The sequence below is a fragment of the Castor canadensis genome, chromosome 8 (assembly GCF_047511655.1).
Source record: "Castor canadensis chromosome 8, mCasCan1.hap1v2, whole genome shotgun sequence".
NCBI lineage: Eukaryota > Metazoa > Chordata > Mammalia > Rodentia > Castoridae > Castor > Castor canadensis.
In genome coordinates, this window is record NC_133393.1 from 78,490,186 (window position 1) to 78,509,043 (window position 18,858).

Sequence of the window (18,858 nt, forward strand, 5' to 3'; positions counted from 1 at the left end):
GAGACCTCTTTTAGGCAATAGAAAAGCATGTAGGAGGTCTAGTATATCATGAGCATTTCTTATTTCTTATGGGAGATTCCATTGTAGTTAGCTTTCTCCTTTCCTTCTAGATGACTGGATGAGCATGCAGGATCAGGAAGGTGTACTTAGAATAGATTGTTGACTCTCTGCTCTTTTGACAGTTTTAGAGCTTCTGTTAGGGCCACTAATTCTGCCAATTGAGTACTTGTATTAGGAGGAAGAGGACCTGAATTGAGGATGCCAAATTCAGTCACAACTGCAAGCCCTGCATGTCTGACACTATTTTTGACAAAGGATCTACCATTGGTGTATAATTCTAGATCTGAGTTTTTTAAAGGCTAATCTGTCAAGTGAGATTGGACAGCATAATTCTCCATAAGTACCTCCTCACATGAGTGTTCAGGATTTCCCTCTGTCTCTGGTAGAAGGGATACAAGGTTTAGGCTCAGACAGGTCCTTAAAGTTATTTTCATCCCTCCCAGAAGCAGGGCCTGGTATTTAAATAGACAGCTATCAGACAGCCAAAGTCCTACTTTTGAGTTTAAAATTCCTCCTAGGTCATATGGGGTGTAAACTCTCAGGGGCCGGTTTAGGACAAGTCTTTGAGCTTCAGGCTCTAGAAGGCTATCTGCAGCAACTGCTTGAAGACATCCTGGCCATCCCTTGGCTATCTGATCTAATTTTTAAGTAGCCCACTGGCTGGGGAGTGATGCCCCAGAGCTGAGGGGGCCAATCCTCCCTTTTCATAGACATATAATTGAAATTTGTCCTGTACTAGGAGACCCAGGGCTGGAGTTGTCATAAGGGCCTTTTTTAATTTGTGGAATGCACTTTCTGACTTGTCATCCCATTCAATAAAAGGCTAGGGATCTTTCTGTGTTGCCTTAAGGATCTGATATAAGGACCTGGCTAGGTCTGCATATCCCAGGATCCAAATTTTACAGTATCACCCCCCAAAAGACCCTCAATTGTTTTAGAGTCTTAGGTAGAGGAAACATCAGGATTAAATGCATCTTATCTTCTCCTAGACCCCTCATTTCTTTCTCTAGGACAAGACCAAAATATATAACCCTGCTAGGAAGTTTAATAAGGATACAGTGGCTTTTGAAATAACAGGCTCAGTTCACAGAAGAGGAATATGTAGATCATCTACATATTATAGCAGAGAAGCTTGTGGATATTGCCATTCTGCCAAGTCTTGGATTAGAGCCAATCCAAAGAGATGGGGGCAGTCTTTGAATCCTTGGGAGAGGACAGTCCAGATGACCTGTCCAGCCTTTTGTGTGGAGTCCTCAAAGGCAAAAATAGGTTGACATTTAGGGTGAAAGGGAATGCAAAAGAAGACATCCATTAGGTCCAAGACAGAGTAGTAAGCAGTATCCCAGGGGGTATTTGGGTTAGAAGCATATAAGGATTTGGAACAACAGCGTGGAGAGGCACTACTGTTTCATTGATCAGGCAGAGATCTTGGACTAGCCTCCATTTGTTAGGCCCTTTTCTGACCCCGAGAGTAGAAGTATTATTTGGGCTGGAGCATTCTATTAGCAGTTGCTGTCTCTTTAAGTCTTTGATTATAAGAATTAGTCCCTCCTTAATGTCTGGTCTTAAAGGATATTGTTTTTGATGGGGAAACTGAGAGGGATCATTGAGATAAATTAGGACTGGGACTGCTGTTTGTGCCTGTCCCATGCCATGTCCATCTGTCCACACCATGGGGTCTACTTGTTCCTCTATCAGGGGCAAGCAAAAGTACTCCCCTGGGGGTAATTGGGTACACCCAATTTAGATAGAAGGTCTCACCCTAGCAGAAGAGTAGGGGTTTCTGGGATAATTAAAAAGAGTGACAGAAGTGGAAATCTCCCCAGGAGCAGGCTAGAGGTTGAGTGACATAACACTTAGGGGCTGGCCTGATATGCCCCAAATAGTAATTTTCTTGGAGGATCAAGTTTTGGGAGAGAAAGGAATAGCTGAAATGCTGGTTCCAGTATCAATAAGGAAGCTGATCTTGTGCTTTTCAATAGTAAAGCCAAGGAGCTCCTTTGGTTTTATGGTGGTTATAGGAGCCTTGATAGTAGGCCCCAGAACCCATCATTGAGTGGGAGGCTCAGCCTCAGTTTCCTTGGGAACTGAGGAGAGCATGCCTTCCAATGATTTCCCCAGCATATGGGTCAGGGTCTTGGAGGTGGCTTCCCTTGGGGCACTCCCTCCTAAAATGACCTGCCTGTCCATATTGAAAACACATCCTTGGGTTTAGACTGTGCCCTGGAGGAATCTCTCAGAGTGCTGGGATCAGAGCCTCCTGCCATTTATCCTTTCTCTTTTCTTTTTCCGGGTATTTTTTTTCTTTTTCTAAGTTCCTATTATAGTATAGGAATGTGGCTAGATGGACCAGTTGGTCTAGATCTCTGCTCCCTTCAGCCATCAGCTGTTGAAGCTTTCTACAAATATCTGGGACTATGTTAGAAATTTATCTTTTAGGATAATTTCCTCCTCATGTGACTCCAGTGCAATATTGGTATGCTTTTGTAAAGCATCATTAAGTCTCTGTAGGAAAGCTACTGGGGTTTCTAAGGGTCCATGCTGTACAGCTGTGAATTGGGACTAATTAAGAGGTTTTATGTTGGCTCTCCTTAGACCCTCAAGAATGCAGTGGATGACATGGTTACAGGTCCATTCATCCTTGTCATTCTCAAGGTCCCACTTAGGATCATGTCTAGGCACTTCTTGATCTCCTGTGGAAATTGGGAATTGGGATTCCCTTTTAAGTATCCAGTGTCTTTGTCTTTCTTCCCCCTCCCCCACCTCCTCCTCCAAGAGCCAGGTCTGAGATAGGCCTGTAGGGCCACATTTATCTAAATGATAATTGTCCCCAGCTGCAGCTGCCTACTCACTGTTTCACCAGAGGAGTGAGTCTAAGATAACAATATCATTACATCCTTCCAGCTCAGTTCAAAGTTTTGGCTGACTTCTCTGAATGCCTGGTTGTACTAATCCGTTTTCAGTGTAACTTCTTAAAAGCTTTTTTATTTTTTTAAGCTCACTTAATCTTATAGGAAAGTGAGTCCTATCCCCTCCAGGAATTAACTGGAAGGGAAAGGGTCCTGTGGGACAATGTAGATATATGAGGTAGCTGGGTAAGGTGGTGGGGAGGGGTTGTGATGGCATGGATCAGTTTCTTCAGGGTGGGATATATCCCTGTGGTACCCTTGCTGATTTGATTTCTGTCATGCAGGAGGCCCCCTTTGACATGTTGGGAGCCCTCAGGTATCAGTTGGTTTTCTCAGGTTCTGATTCCTCAAAGGAGTCTGGGGGCTTTTTGCAAAGGGTCACCATGGTCTGGGTATGTAGCCTGCATTTGTTTAGCTATTTTGGGTGGCTGTCTAGGAAAAAGAAAAGTTGAACCTATAGGACTTCAGTCCAGTTTCCCTCTTCTCTTCAGAACATATCTTATTGAAAAATGGTATTATAATTAATGCTTCCACTTTCTGGCCATTTTTTCCCATCTCCCAGAGAATATTGTGGCCAGGCCTGGGTGCAGTAAAACTTGAGTCACTTCTGTTGAAGAATTTCTGGATCAAGGTCTTTCCAATGTTTGAGTAAGCAGGCAAGAGGGAATCCTTCTGGGATCCTGGAAGCTTGATTCTCTATCTAAAAAGGGAAGCAAGGGAAAATTGATCACCTTAAGAGAAGTTTTCTCCTTTTACCCAGATGTCTCCAGGTGAGGATATCCTCTATGTGAGAGAGGGTATCCCTCTCTCCCATGCTTTCCCACCATTGCCAACTGTGGCTAAGGTTATAGGGGAGACATTTAAGTACATTCAGCTGCAGTCTCCCAGTCAGAGTGACCATGATCAATTTTTTTGCCTGTTTGCCTTGTGACCCAGATACCTGGCTCTTCTCTACCAGCTGAAGGCTTGTAATTTAAAAATAACTTTATCAGCGAGGGGCTCTAAAGCAACCAAGGGAGCTTGCATGGCCAGAAGGAGGACCCTTGTGGAGTCATGGATGGGAACTTTTGATGAGGCAGACTTTTGTCCCCCTATATATCCTCTGAGACATATATATTTTACAAAAAGAGAGGGAGCATCTGAAGGCATTGTTCTTTTGCTGCAGTCCCTATTTCCTTAGGTAGCTTTCATGTAAAGCACTCTTTTCTTCCCTTAGGGAAGACTACAGGAACCTGCTTGACCAGATCAACCAGATGCCCAACAAAAACAGTTAAGCCCAAGTTAGAGAGTAGCTCTTTTTGGTGTAATCACTTGAAATGGGTGCTGCAGAAGGGATATAGGTGTTCCTAAGGGCATAGTCTAAGGATTAGGTTTTGAACAGGGGGATGGAGGGATCTCTTCCAGTCTCAGCTGAAGAAAGAAGCCCACTGCTGATTAGGACAAAGGGGCAGCCATTTGTCCTGATCTACTTGGGAAATAAGAAGAAGCTGAAGATTGGGGGAAAGATAGTTTCCAGGCTCAATGCATGAGGGATATTAATCATCACAGCTATCCAGGTTGATCCTGCCAGAGGCAGTACTGGAGCACTGGAAGCAAGGGGTGACTTTCACTCTCAGTCCACAGGAACTGTGAAGTACAGCGATCTGATTGTGTGCCATGGACATGGCTGGAGGAGTCTGATACTTAGCCACCTTTGGAGCCTCAGGGTGGGTCAGGAAGTTGCATCTTCAGCCTTTGGATCCCACCAGGGAGTGCTTGGCCAGACACCCTAGGAGCTTGGAGGGAAACTTTCCTTCCCACTGGCTGTTTATGAATCTCCTCCTTAGAGGGTCAGGTCTGAAAGGGAGAGGGTTTAAGGAGGGAGGGCGCTGAGAGTTGACAGGAAAAAAAAAGCCTCATTGCCCAGAGGTTTTAGCTCTGCCCACATAGCATCGGCAGTCTGGTATAAGCCCCCAGCCAGTCCCCAATTTCTCAGTTTTCCTGCCTTAACAGCTGTAGAGGGCTTAGAGCTTCTCCTGCAGGTTTCTGAGGGAGAAATCCTCTTTAGCAAGAGAGAGAGAGAGAGAAAAAGTTAGCCTGAGAGTTCCACCATAGCTAAGCCATGGTGGGGTCTTTCTTGGAGACCAGATGGCCACTTCCTAGGCAGTCCCCTCTAGTTTGGCACAACTGTACTGACTTCTGGTGAAGAAGCACCCCTTCATGTTTGCCAAGATGATATGCAGGGGAGCTTGGGTGGTGAGGGTCCTTGTTTCGCTCTTAGAAGGAAATCAAAGGCAGACTGGAACAGGAAAGGTCAAAAAAGTTTTATTTGCAGAGAAGAGAAAGGAAAGGCTGCATGGGGTCATGCAGCGGGACCTGGAAACTGGTGGTCCCCTGGGTCAAGTTGGAAATTGGGTTTTATAACATTTTTTTATTGCCCAAGGGCAGAGATTTTGGCATGGATGGATGTCAAAGGACAAGTGTGTCTCTGGTGCAAACAGATGTTTCTTGGAAAGGAAAAGGGACATTTCTCCCCCTGGCTAATTGACACCTTTTGGGAATACGTGGAACTTCCACAGTCTGCTCTTCAATATTGAGCTAGCTACCCAGTCCCTGTGGGTTTCTGTAGAGGAGTTGGCATCAATAATCACTGGCAAAATGTTCTGTATCATCAAATCATGCAGGAGTAGAAATTTCATTTAATTTGCATCCTGAAGTTCTACAATATTAATTTTAAACAAAAAGATACATTATTTCTCCCTTGAATTATTCACTTGGATCTCCCACATATCATGGAAGGAGCACCTTCCTCTCCTCCTATAGATGTGCACAGAAGGGCCTGTGAGCAGAGTTCTGATAATCTACTTCTGTGCCTCAGTTACAAAAAGGAAGAACAATACACCAAATTTTTATAATACTGTTTTCATAACCTCAGTTTCTGGGAAAAATCATTTTAGCTGTTCTTACCACCATTTCCAGGTAAAGAACCTACTTACACCTAGGACTTTATATGAATTTATTTTATGCTTAAAATAATCAAGTACTCTCTAGCCAGAGAAATGCTGCCTCTAGGCCACCACAGAACTATATGAAATCTTGAGTCATTAATGAGAAAATAAAGAAGGTGGTCTTTCCTTCTAAGTTCCTCAATTTTATTTTTCACTAAGAATCTGGTTTCTCTTAGTTTTGTTTTGCTGTCTTTCCTCCTCTCACCTCACTCTTTTTTAGTAACTTCTGATTAACACAATTTTGTTTGTGCATTTGTTTGTTTTTTAAACTGATGACAAGAAATGACCCAAACATTGTATGCACATATGAATAAAAGAAAAAAGAAAAAAGAAATAAACTGATGACTCCTCAAGGCAAGCAAAATCCACTTGGTTAGATTTCTTTTCTTTCTACAGTGTGCTCTGCTTTTTGGTCTCAGAAAAGCTCAGTTTGGGTGGTCATGCTAGGGAGTCATAAATGCCTTGTGGGTGGGCAAGTTCAAATCAGAGAGCTGCCTTAAACTTCTGTACCCAGAAAACCACAAGAAGCTGTTTGATCTCCAGCCTGTCCTTTCTCCACCTTCTGCTACAGGGTACTTCTTCAGGGTGGGTTATTGAACAACTGTTCCTTTTGTCACTTTCCTTTAGAATCTGCTAAGAAATAATGTCATCATTTCAATCATTCCTTAGAGTGCCTTCATCTACTTGTCTTCTGACAACACCTTTAAAAACATCAACGTTTTTAGAAAGTTCCTATGAGATTTCTAAAATTTCAAGTGTTACTTAATATGCAGTCACTTAAGAAAACCACATCACAGAAAATCTTGCAATAGAGATTTAGAAAAGAAAATTTTAAAGATGTGCATTCAGATTATTCTGGCTTTGAAGAAGTAGACCAGGAAAATCAGGGGAGGGGAAGGAAGTGAATAATGCAATGTAACTGCTTATACTGAGCAGAAGGGTATCTGGTAATATACCTGAATGTCATGATGCACACATTTAAAGGCTGTGATGGTTAATTGTAGTTATCAACTTGACTGGATCAAAAACTGCCTAGAAAATTGGTAAAAATCAATTTCTGGTGTCTCTGTGAGGGTGTTTCCAGAGATGATTGACACATGGGTCAGTGAACTGTGTGGGGAAGACCCACCTTGAACATGAAGGCTGGAGGCCTGGATGGAACAAAAAGTGGAAGAAGTGGGAAGTTCAAACATGTATGCTGGTTTGATTCTTCTTGATTGGTGCACTTATTACTGTTGCAATGGCTAGCAGAAATTAGACTCATGATTCTTCAGCCTTTGAATGTGGACTTGTACCAGAGACTCTTCAGGGGGTTTCCAGTTCTTCAGCCTCAGACTGGGGCTGCATCACAGGTTCCCTTTGTTTTGAGGCTTCCAGCTTCTTGGACTAAGCAGCTACTTGTTACCCTGGATCTCCAGTAAACAGATGGACATTGTGGGACTAATCTAGCCTTTGCTTGTGTATTCTAATTTAACAAATCCCCTCTTATATATATTACATTGGTTCTGTTCTTCTGGAGATTCCTGAATAATACAAGGGCTCTGGCATATTTGGCTTAGTTTTGAATTTTCATTATTATCACTGGGAAGTTGATTCAAAAGGTTTATAAAAGATGTGAGGCTAAATACAGATTTACTTGAACTGTCATAGTAAGTTTTTACTTATCCTTTGTCATAACAAATGGCATCCAATAACTAAACAATTGCAGACTACATATAGTAAATAATTTTTACAATATAATTTCTCAGGTGGCTACATTGACAACTGCCTTTAAACATGTTACCCACTTCGATAACTGTTACTAGTTTCCTTCTGGCTGCTGTATCAAATGACCACAGTTTTATGACTTAAAATAGAAGAAATTTATTCCCTCACTGTTCTAGAGGCTAGAAGTCCTAAATCAATATCTCTGAACTGATTTCATGGTGTTTTGGTCATATTCTTCTAGAGGCTTTAGGTCTTCCCCCCAGCCTCTTCTACTTTGTGGTCTACTGGCATTCTTTGGTTGTGGTCACATTGCTCTGATCTCTACCTTGATGGTCACATTATCTTTTATTTTTCTATATGTAGTCAAATCCACTCTTAAAAAGACATAGGTCATTACATTTAGGGCCAACCCTGTAATCCAGGATAATATTCCCATCTCAACATCCTTAATCATATTTGCAAAGTCTATACTATATAAGTTAGTATTTGCATGTTCCAGAATTAGTACATGATATCTTTATTGAGTCTTCTACAAAAGCCATCTTCCAACTTCTGCTTCTTTTCTTGGGGTAATGATCTGAATAACTTAATTCTCATAAGCAATTTGATTCTTTCAACAGTTAATAAGTACATGTCAATATTCTGAGAAACAAAGCATTTAATTATATTATAAATTTATTACATTATATATTTATTACATTATAAATTAATGATATTATAAACTACTTAGTAACTGTTTGAATGGTTTTGAAATGTTTCTTAGGGATTTGCTAATATTATTTATTTCACGCTTGGATCCATATATTTGCCACATAAATTTCTTCATGCACTCAGCATCAAGGAGTAACAAGTGATATTAACAAATCAACTTTTCTATTCCCATTTTTTCCTAGTTCTCCTGAACATAAGTGAAATAAACTGTAAAACTTTATACTTTGTTTAATAAATTAAACATTAAGTATATGGATTCTAAATAAGAGAATTTCCTAGATATTGTCAATCTAAAATCTATTCATCTCTCCTCTACTACAAATACTTTGTCTCTCTTAGAGCAGTAGGCCAAGTTTACGGGGAGCTTGCTGCTGTATTGATGCATTAAATAAGTTGATTTTAAATCCCTCCTAGATGCACAATATAAATATCTTCATTGAGATTAGTGATTCACTAGTTGCCCAGGATTCCTACTTGCAAGGATGCAGTCTGAAGCAAACACAAACATGTTCTCAAATTTGCTCCCATCATGCTTTACCTCCACTGCCTAATTCCTCACACTATCACCTCTTCTTTAAGCATTCATTCTTGGGATTTCTTTCTAACATACTCTCCACGTGGAAACGCATCATATAAAGTCTTCAAAAATTCTTAAGAGGGGGATTCCAAGATGGCGGCTAGAGGGAGGAAGCAGAAAGTGAGCCCCCTATAGTGAAATCTTGGAGAGATGCTGGAGACACACTTTGCAGGCATAATCACTGAGAAAAGGCATAACTTTGACCCCTCCACATCTCCAGCCGGTGCAGAGAATCTCCACTTCACGTTAAACGGAGAAACGAGGAGGGCCCCCGGGGCCGCCAGTGGCCGTCGCCCATACAGCTTGGGAAGATGTGGACCAGGTGAGCTTCGCGGTACCACGGTACCCCCACAGACAAGCCTGGGCCAGAGCAGCATAGCCCCCTGGACAGACTGACCACCACCCCGGAAAAAAAGAGAAACTGAGTAATCAGCAATAAGAACAGTTAAGACAAAATGGAAAGAGGGTGGGGCACCCTAAGCGCTGAAGATTGGAGGAAGGGAATCCTTCCAGGGACTGTAAATAAACAAGCCGGGCAGGCCGGAGAGGCACTGGTGGGAGCGGGGCGCGCACCCAGCAACCAGGAGTGGGGAAGCTTGTGAGAGGAGGGAAGACCCACTTCCCACGTGAACTGTAAACAAACATGGTGGCTGGCAGGAGCAGCAGCACTGCCCAGTAAGCAGGAGCAGGAAAGCTTGTGAAAGTGGCAGTGGGAGGAAAACTGCACAGGAGAGGGGGAAGACCCACCTCCCACATGAACTGTAAATAAACACACAGGCCTGACAACGTGGTGGCAGTGTCACCTTTCCCAGTGCTTGGAAAGGGGAAAGCCTGTAGCAGAGGCCCCCCTCCCCCGCACAGGAGAACTCTGAACAAACAAAGCCTGTGGGACCAGGTGAGTGCTAGCTCACCCCAGAGATCTGCATAAATAACGCCTCCAGCTACAGGCTGAGAGCAGCAGGCAGGCAAGCCACAGTTGCAGATACCACTCTCAGAACTGTCTCCAGATGCTTTTTTTTCTTTTTCTCCCTACCTTTGATGAGAGAACAACCAAATTACACCTGCAAGCTGAAAAACTTACTGAAACTGTATTGCATTTGAACTTGGGACACTTGGTGGGGCTTTTTGTGTGTGTGTATGTGTGTGTGTGTGTGTGTGTGAGTGTGTAGTTTTGTTCTACTTTATGCATCCTCTTTGATGAGACAACTACAGAACAACATCTGAGGCACCATCTCCAGGACTGGACATTGAGACAGACACCCAAATTATTAAGACTGAAACTGCATTGCATATAAACTTGAAAGTTTTTTGGTTTTTTTTTTTTAATTTTCTATTTTCCATTTTATTTTAATTCATTTTTATATATAGATATTTCTTTCATTTACTTATTTTTTATTTTTTTATCTTTGATTTTCAACTAATCGACAGTTCAGCTTACTGTCGATTAGTACACTAACACTCCCTGTTTATACCTTTGAAACTCTCTTGTCTGATACCTTGTTCTGCTTTCTCCCTCTTGTCTGTATATTTGTTTTCCCCTTTTCTTTAACTTCTTGCTTTCCATCTCAGCTCACCCTTCCACTCTAAATATTACCATTGTTATTATTACAAGCTAGAAAATACTTAATTGCACACAGTACAGGGTCAGTAACAACAACAAGGACAATGACGGGAAGACAGAAAAAACAGGGAAACCAGTTTCCTCACAGCAAAAAATTAGTACAGGACCCAGAGGGGAATGAAGAGAACAGAAACTCAGATCCAGACTCCAACAAAATGAAGATAAACTATGCCAAAGGACCCAATGAAGCCCACAAGAATAATTTAAAAGAAGACATACTACAAGTACTCAACGAGAATTTTATAGAGATGATACTGGATAGGGTCAACCAGAATGTACAGGAGACACTCAAGAAATTCCAAGACAATAAAAATAGAGAATTTGAAAAAGCAAAAGAAGAAATAAAGGAAACCATAGAAACACTGTATAAACACCAAAGTGAAAGAGAGAACACAATGAATAAATGGATAAATGAACTCAGGCAAAAATAGACAACAATAAAGAAGAAAACTGCCAGGATATGGAACACCTCAGAAAAAAGAACGAAACAGAACTGCAAAACAAAATGGAAGGCCAATCCAGCAGAATAGAACAAACAGAAGACAGAATCTCAGAACTTGAAGATGAAATGGTAATTAAAGGAAAAACCGAAGAACTATTAATTAAACAACTCAAGACCTGTGAAAAGAAAATGCAAGAACTCACTGACTCCATCAAAAGACCAAACTTGAGAATCATGGGCATCGAAGAAGGAGAAGAGGTGCAAGCGAAGGGAATGCGTAATATATTCAACAAAATAATAATGGAAAATTTCCCAAATCTAGAGAAAGATATACCCATACAAATGCAAGAGGCCTCCAGGACACCAAACAGACCAGATCAAAATAGAACTACTCCACGACATATCATCATTAAAACAACAAGTTCAGAAACCAAGGAAAGAATATGGAAGGTGGTAAGAGAGAAAAAACAAGTAACATACAAAGGTAAACCCATCAAAATCACAGCAGACTTCTCAACAGAAACATTAAAAGCAAGAAGAGTGTGGGGTGAGATCTTCCGGGCACTGAATGAAAATAACTTCAACCCCAGGATACTCTACCCAGCAAAGCTATCATTCAAAATAGATGGAGCAATAAAAGTCTTCCATGATAAGCAGAAACTAAAACAATATGTGACCACAAAGCCACCATTACAAAAGATTCTGCAAGGGATCCTGCACACAGAAAGTGACACCCAACTTAACCATGAAAAGGCAGGCAGCACCAAACCACAGGATAAGAAAAAGCAAGACAGTAGAGAGTAACATCAAGTTAGGTACACACAATCAAACCTTCAAACAACTAAGACAACTAAATGGCAGGAATCACCACATACCTATCAGTACTAACACTTAATGTTAATGGACTTAATTCACCCATCAAAAGACACTGTTTGACAAAATGGATTAAAAAAGAAGATCCAACAATTTGTTGCTTACAGGAGACTCATCTCACTGACAGAAATAAGCATATGCTTAGGATGAAAGGCTGGAAGAAGATTTACCAAGCCAATGGCCCCCGAAAACAGGCAGGAGTAACAATACTTATCTCTGACAAAGTAGACTTCAAACCTACATTGATCAAACGAGATAAAGAAGGACATTCCATACTAATAAAAGGGGAAATAGACCAAAAGGAAATAATAGTCATCAATCTGTACGCACCCAATTTCATCAAACATACCCTGAAAGACCTAAAAGCATATATAAACGCCAACACAGTGGTTGTGGGAGACTTTAACACCCCATTATCATCAATAGATAGGTCATCCAAACAAAAACTCAATAAAGAAATCCAAGATCTAAAATATGCAATAGATCAAATGGACCTAGTAGATGTCTACAGAACATTTCATCCAACCTCTACACAATATACATTCTTCTCAGCAGCCCATGGAACCTTCTCCAAAACAGATCATATCCTAGGGCACAAAGCAAGCCTCAGCAAATATAAGAAAATAGAAATAATACCGTGCATACTATCTGACCACAATGCAGTAAAAGTAGAACTCAACAACAAAAGTAAAGACCAAAAACATGCAAACAGCTGGAAACTAAATAACTCATTAGTTAATGAAGAATGGATCATCAATGAAATAAAAGAGGAAATTAAAAAGTTCCTGGAAGTCAATGAAAATGAAAACACAACCTACCGGAACCTATGGGACACAGCTAAGGCAGTCTTGAGTGGAAAGTTTATAGCCATGAGTGCATATATTAAAAAGATTGAAAGATCCTAAATCAATGACCTAATGATACATCTCAAACTCCTAGAAAAATAAGAACAAGCAAATCCCAAAACAAATAGAAGGAGAGAAATAATAAAAATAAGAGCTGAAATCAATGAAATAAAAAACCAAAAAAACCATACAAAGAATTAATGAAACAAAAAGTTGGTTCTTTGAAAAAATAAACAAGATCGATAGACCCCTGGCAAACCTGACTAAAATGAGGAGAGAAAAAACCCAAATTAGTAGAATTAGGAATGCAAAAGGGGAGATAACAACAAACACCATGGAAGTCCAGGAAATCATCAGAGACTACTTTGAGAACCTATATTCAAATAAATTTGAAAATCTAAAAGAAATGGACAGATTTCTAGATACATATGATCATCCAAAACTGAACCAAGAGGAAATTAATCACCTGAATAGACCTATAACACAAAATGAAATTGAAGCAGCAATCAAGAGTCTCCCCAAAAAGAAAAGTCCAGGACCTGATGGATTCTCTGCTGAATTCTATCAGACCTTTAAAGAAGAACTGATACCAACCCTACTTAAACTGTTCCACGAAATAGAAAGGGAAGGAAAACTGCCAAACACATTTTATGAAGCCAGTATTACACTTATTCCAAAACCAGGCAAAGACACCTCCAAAAAGGAGAACTATAGGCCAATCTCCTTAATGAACATTGATGCAAAAATCCTCAACAAAATAATGGCAAACCGAATACAGCAACACATCAAAAAGATTGTTCACCACGACCAAGAAGGCTTCATCCCAGGGATGCAGGGGTGGTTCAACATACGAAAATCAATAAACGTAATAAACCACATTAACAGAAGCAAAGACAAAAACCACTTGATCATCTCAATAGATGCAGAAAAAGCCTTTGATAAGATCCAACATCATTTCATGATAAAAGCTCTAAGAAAACTAGGAATAGAAGGAAAGTTCCTCAACATTATAAAAGCTATATATGACAAACCTACAGCCAGCATTATACTTAACGGAGAGAAACTGAAACCATTCCCTCTAAAATCAGGAGCCAGACAAGGATGCCCACTATCTCCACTCCTATTCAGCATAGTACTGGAATTCCTAGCCAGAGCAATTAGGCAAGAAGAAGGAATAAAAGGAATACAAATAGGTAAAGAAACTGTCAAAATATCCCTATTTGCAGATGACATGATCCTATACCTTAAAGACCCAAAAAACTCTACTCAGAAGCTTCTAGACATCATCAATAGCTACAGCAAGGTAGCAGGATATAAAATCAACATAGAAAAATCATTAGCATTTCTATACACTAACATTGAGCAAAATGAAAAAGAATACATGAAAATAATTCCATTTACAATAGCCTCAAAAAAAATCAAATACCTAGGTGTAAACCTAACAAAAGATGTGAAAGACCTCTACAAGGAAAACTATACACTTTCTGAAGAAAGAGATTGAGGAAGACTATAGAAAGTGGAGAGATCTCCCATGCTCATGGATTGGTAGAATCAACATAGTAAAAAATGTCGATACTCCCAAAAGTAATCTACATGTTTAATGCAATTCCCATCAAAATTCCAATGACATTCATTAAAGAGATTGAAAAATCTACTGTTAAATTTATATGGAAACACAAGAGGCCACGAATAGCCAAGGCAATACTCAGTCAAAACAACAATGCAGGAGGTATCACAATACCTGACTTCAAACTATATTACAAAGCAATAACAATAAAAACGGCATGGTACTGGCACAAAAACAGACATGAAGACCAGTGGAACAGAATAGAGGACCCAGATATGAAGACACACAAGATAAGCAACTTATCTTTGACAAAGGAGCTAAAAATATACGATGGAGAAATAGCAGCCTCCTCAACAAAAACTGCTGGGAAAACTGGTTAGCAGTCTGCAAAAAACTGAAACTAGATCCATGTATATCACCCTATACCAAGATTAACTCAAAATGGATCAAGGATCTTAATATCAGACCCCAAACTCTTAAGTCGATACAAGAAAGAGTAGGAAATACTCTGGAGTTAGTAGGTATAGGTAAGAACTTTCTCAATGAAACCCCAGCAGCACAGCAACTAAGAGATAGCATAGATAAATGGGACCTCATAAAACTAAAAAGCTTCTGTTCATCAAAAGAAATGGTCTCTAAACTGAAGAGAATACCCACAGAGTGGGAGAAAATATTTGCCAACTATACATCAGACAAAGGACTGATAACCAGAATATATAGGGAATTTAAAAAACTAAATTCTCCTAAAACTAATAAACCAATAAAGAAATGGGCATGTGAACTAAACAGAACTTTCTCATAAGAAAGATTCCACCTCATCCCTGTTAGAATAGCCATCATCAGCAACACCACCAACAGGTGTTGGCGAGGATGCGGGGAAAAAGGAACCCTCTTACACTGTTGGTGGGAATGTAGACTAGTACAACCACTCTGGAAAAAAATTTGGAGGCTACTTAAAAAGCTGGACATCGATCTACCATTTATTCAGCAATACCACTCTTGGGGATATACCCAAAAGACTGTTACTCCAGAGGCACCTGCACACCCATGTTTATTGCGGCACTATTCACAATAGCCAAGTTATGGAAACAGCCAAGATCCCCCAGCACTGATGAATGGATTAAGAAAATGTGGTATCTATACACAATGGAATTTTATGCAGCCATGAAGAAGAACGAAATGTTATCATTCGCTGGTAAATGGATGGAATTGGAGAACATCATTCTGAGTGAGGTTAGCCTGGCCCAAAAGACCAAAAATCGTATGTTCTCCCTCATATGTGGACATTAGATCAAGGGCAAACACAACAAGGGGATTGGACTATGAGCACATGATAAAAGCAAGAGCACACAAGGAAGGGGTGAGGATAGGTAAGACACCTAAAAAACTAGCTAGCATTTGTTGCCCTTAATGCAGAGAAACTAAAGCAGATACCTTAAAGCAACTGAGGCCAATAGGAAAAGGGGACCAGGTACTAGAGAAAAGGTTAGATCAAAAAGAATTAACCTAGAAGGTAACACCCACACACAGGAAATCAATGTGAGTCAATGCCCTGTATAGCTATTCTTATCTCAACCAGCAAAAACCCTTGTTCCTTCCTATTATTGCTTATACTCTCTCTACAACAAAATTAGAAATAAGGGCAAAATAGTTTCTGCTGGGTATTGGAGGGGGAGAGGGAGGGGGTGAAGTGGGTGATAAGGGAGGGGGTGGGGGCAGGGGGGAGAAATGAACCAAGCCTTGTATGCACATATGAATAATAAAAGAAAAATGAAAATAAATAAATAAATAAATAAAAGAAAATGAAAAAAATAAAATAAAAATTCTTAAGAGAGAAAACTTAAGTACTGGACTGTAAGTCTTCTTTGTTGTTTGTTTGTTTCTTCTTTAATCACTGTCTATCTAACCTGTAGGCATACACATGCTTTCTAATGTATTTACCAAGTCATTTTCTTTTCTTTGCCTCTTTGATTATTGTTTTTCCCTAAAACAACCCAGAACTGATTACTAAGTACATATTTAGTCAGCTGTTGATTATTACTCACTATCTCTTTTCCCACTTTCTAGGACTTCTCCTTTTCTCCAGAGCCATGTGGGTTAGATTCAATTAAATCCCATCCTCATCCTCATTATAGTAGGTTCTGATTGATTTAAACTGATCCTATCCTTCTGACTCTAGTGATTGGTGCAGGAGTGTATATAAGTTTGTGTTTGACTGTAAGAATCATCACACTCATTCTATCAGACATTTGTTATTGTCTCACAAAAGTTCAGATATATGATATCTCCAAGTTTACTTAGTTATTTAATGCTATTTTCCAGGACTGGCTTTCCCCATATTCTTGCTACTCAAAGTATGATTCACTTGAAACTTCCAAGTTTGAAGAATTACAGTAAAATCATAAACCAAGAGGTAGAACAAGTGTGTTTCAAAACTTCAACATTATTAAGAGACAAATAAGCAAAAACTCTTCAAATTAACTGTAAATTGAGAAAACATCCAAATTCTAACAGAGCTTCTGACAAATTCATGATGCAATTCTGGTGTGAAAATAAAGGAGAGGTTGCCTAGAGAGTACATACAAAAGAGTAAATTAAATGCCCTAGATGAAGCATTCATAAAGAGAAAGGTAAATATTAAACGCTAAAATAATTAACACAGGTGAGAACTTGGTTGTTCATAGCATTGGTTATGAGAGACTTGAAATGTGTGGGAATGGAGTGGCAGCATTATTTCTAAGGTAAAACCAGAAATATTGAGAAAATTAGAAGATAAGGCAGATGAGGCTATCATAGGAGAGAAAAATTAAAGATCTCACACAAACTAAAGAGGAAAAGATATACCATGCCTTCCTTATAAAAGAAACAGAACAGATAGACATAAAACTAACAGATGAAGGTTCTTTCAAAGTAGAAAGCTTGTTTATGGACTAAAAGGAATGTGGAAAAGCAATTCATATTCACAAAAAACTACTGCAAATAATCCAAAAATATACACAGAGAGCATTTCTGCTGTTGGAACATTACCCACCCAAGGTATCTTGAATCAGTAGGCATTCTGTTGATATGATTGATTTTCAAATCAATGACCAGTTGATTTTCAATTGTTAAACCAATCTTATATTTGTGATGGTTAATTTTTTTTTAAGGTACTAGGGAATGCTCAGGGCCTTGTGCTTATTAGTCAGGTGCTCTACCACTTTAGCCATGTTGCCAAGCCCTTTTGGCTTTGGTTATTTTTCCAGTAGGGTTTCACATTTTTGTCCAGACCAGGCAGGATCTCAAATCTCTTGCTTTCTGTCTCCTAAATAGCTTAGATTACAGATGTCAGCCACCAGTCCTGGCTATGATAATTAATCTTGGTTGTTAGTTTAATTGGATAGATGATTTAAAAGATTAGTAAAGCACAACTGTGTTGTCTATGTAAGGGGCATTTCTAGACATAATTAGATAATAAAGGATGACTTAAATAGTAGCTTAATCCATTGATGGATTCAAGATTTAAGTAGACCATTGGTGGAACTGTGGAAGGTGGTGCCTGGTTGGAGGAAGTAGGTCACTGGAGGTGTGTCTTGTGGGCTGTGTCTTGCCTTGGAGCCTTCCTGTTGCTGCTTGCTCTGATTCCTGTTTTCCATGAGGTGAGAAGCTTTGTTCTAGCACCTGCTCTTGCCATGATATTCAGCCTCACTACAAACAGACACAGCAATGAAGTCAGCCTTCATGGACTAAAACTTTTAAAGCTGTGAACTAAAATAAATCCTACCACTCTTAAGTTGTTTTCACAGACATTTTGTCACAATGATGCAAAATCTGATGAAAAGAAAACTTATGCTGATGGTGTTGGGTCCTTGCTCTAGGTAAACCTGACCACATAGTTCTTAAGCTTTTGGAACTGGTTTGTTACAGAAATTTGGAAAAGTTTGGAGAAACTGGCTATGTGCATGGATTAAGGGGCAATACTGGTGGTTGCTCAGAAGACCAGAATCCTGACAGGAATGTGAACAGTAAACACTGTGTTCGTGAGATTTCAGATAGGAATGAGGACTCCACTGGCATTTAGGCTGGAGGTCATTTGTGCTGTATTCTGGCAACGAATTTTATATTTTGTCCTTGTTCCTGAGCAGTTGTAGAATGCTATACTTAAAAGTGATGGATTAATTTATCTGATAGAGGAGATTTCAAGGAAGCCGTCTATTCAGGCTGTGGCAGGGGTATTGGTAACTGCTTTTAGCCAGGTTTATAGTGAGAATTGGCAGCAAAAAGCAGAGCAGAAAGGCTTGAAAAACTTGTAACTAAAGAAGCACATTTGATATCGCAGACAAGGAGGGTGTGGTTGTTAGAGAGATTAATGGCATTAAGAAATAAAGCCAAGTAATTTGTACTGGGACAATATGAAAAATACCTTGAGGGCATCTCAAGATACAGCAAGTTCCCACCCATCACAAACTTAAGGGTGTAGTGTAAAAATCCAAACTCATTTGAAAGACACTTCCCTTGAGAAGAGAGTGTGGTTGGGGTACACTGCACGCATAGGACAGAGTAGATTCGTTTCACCATGC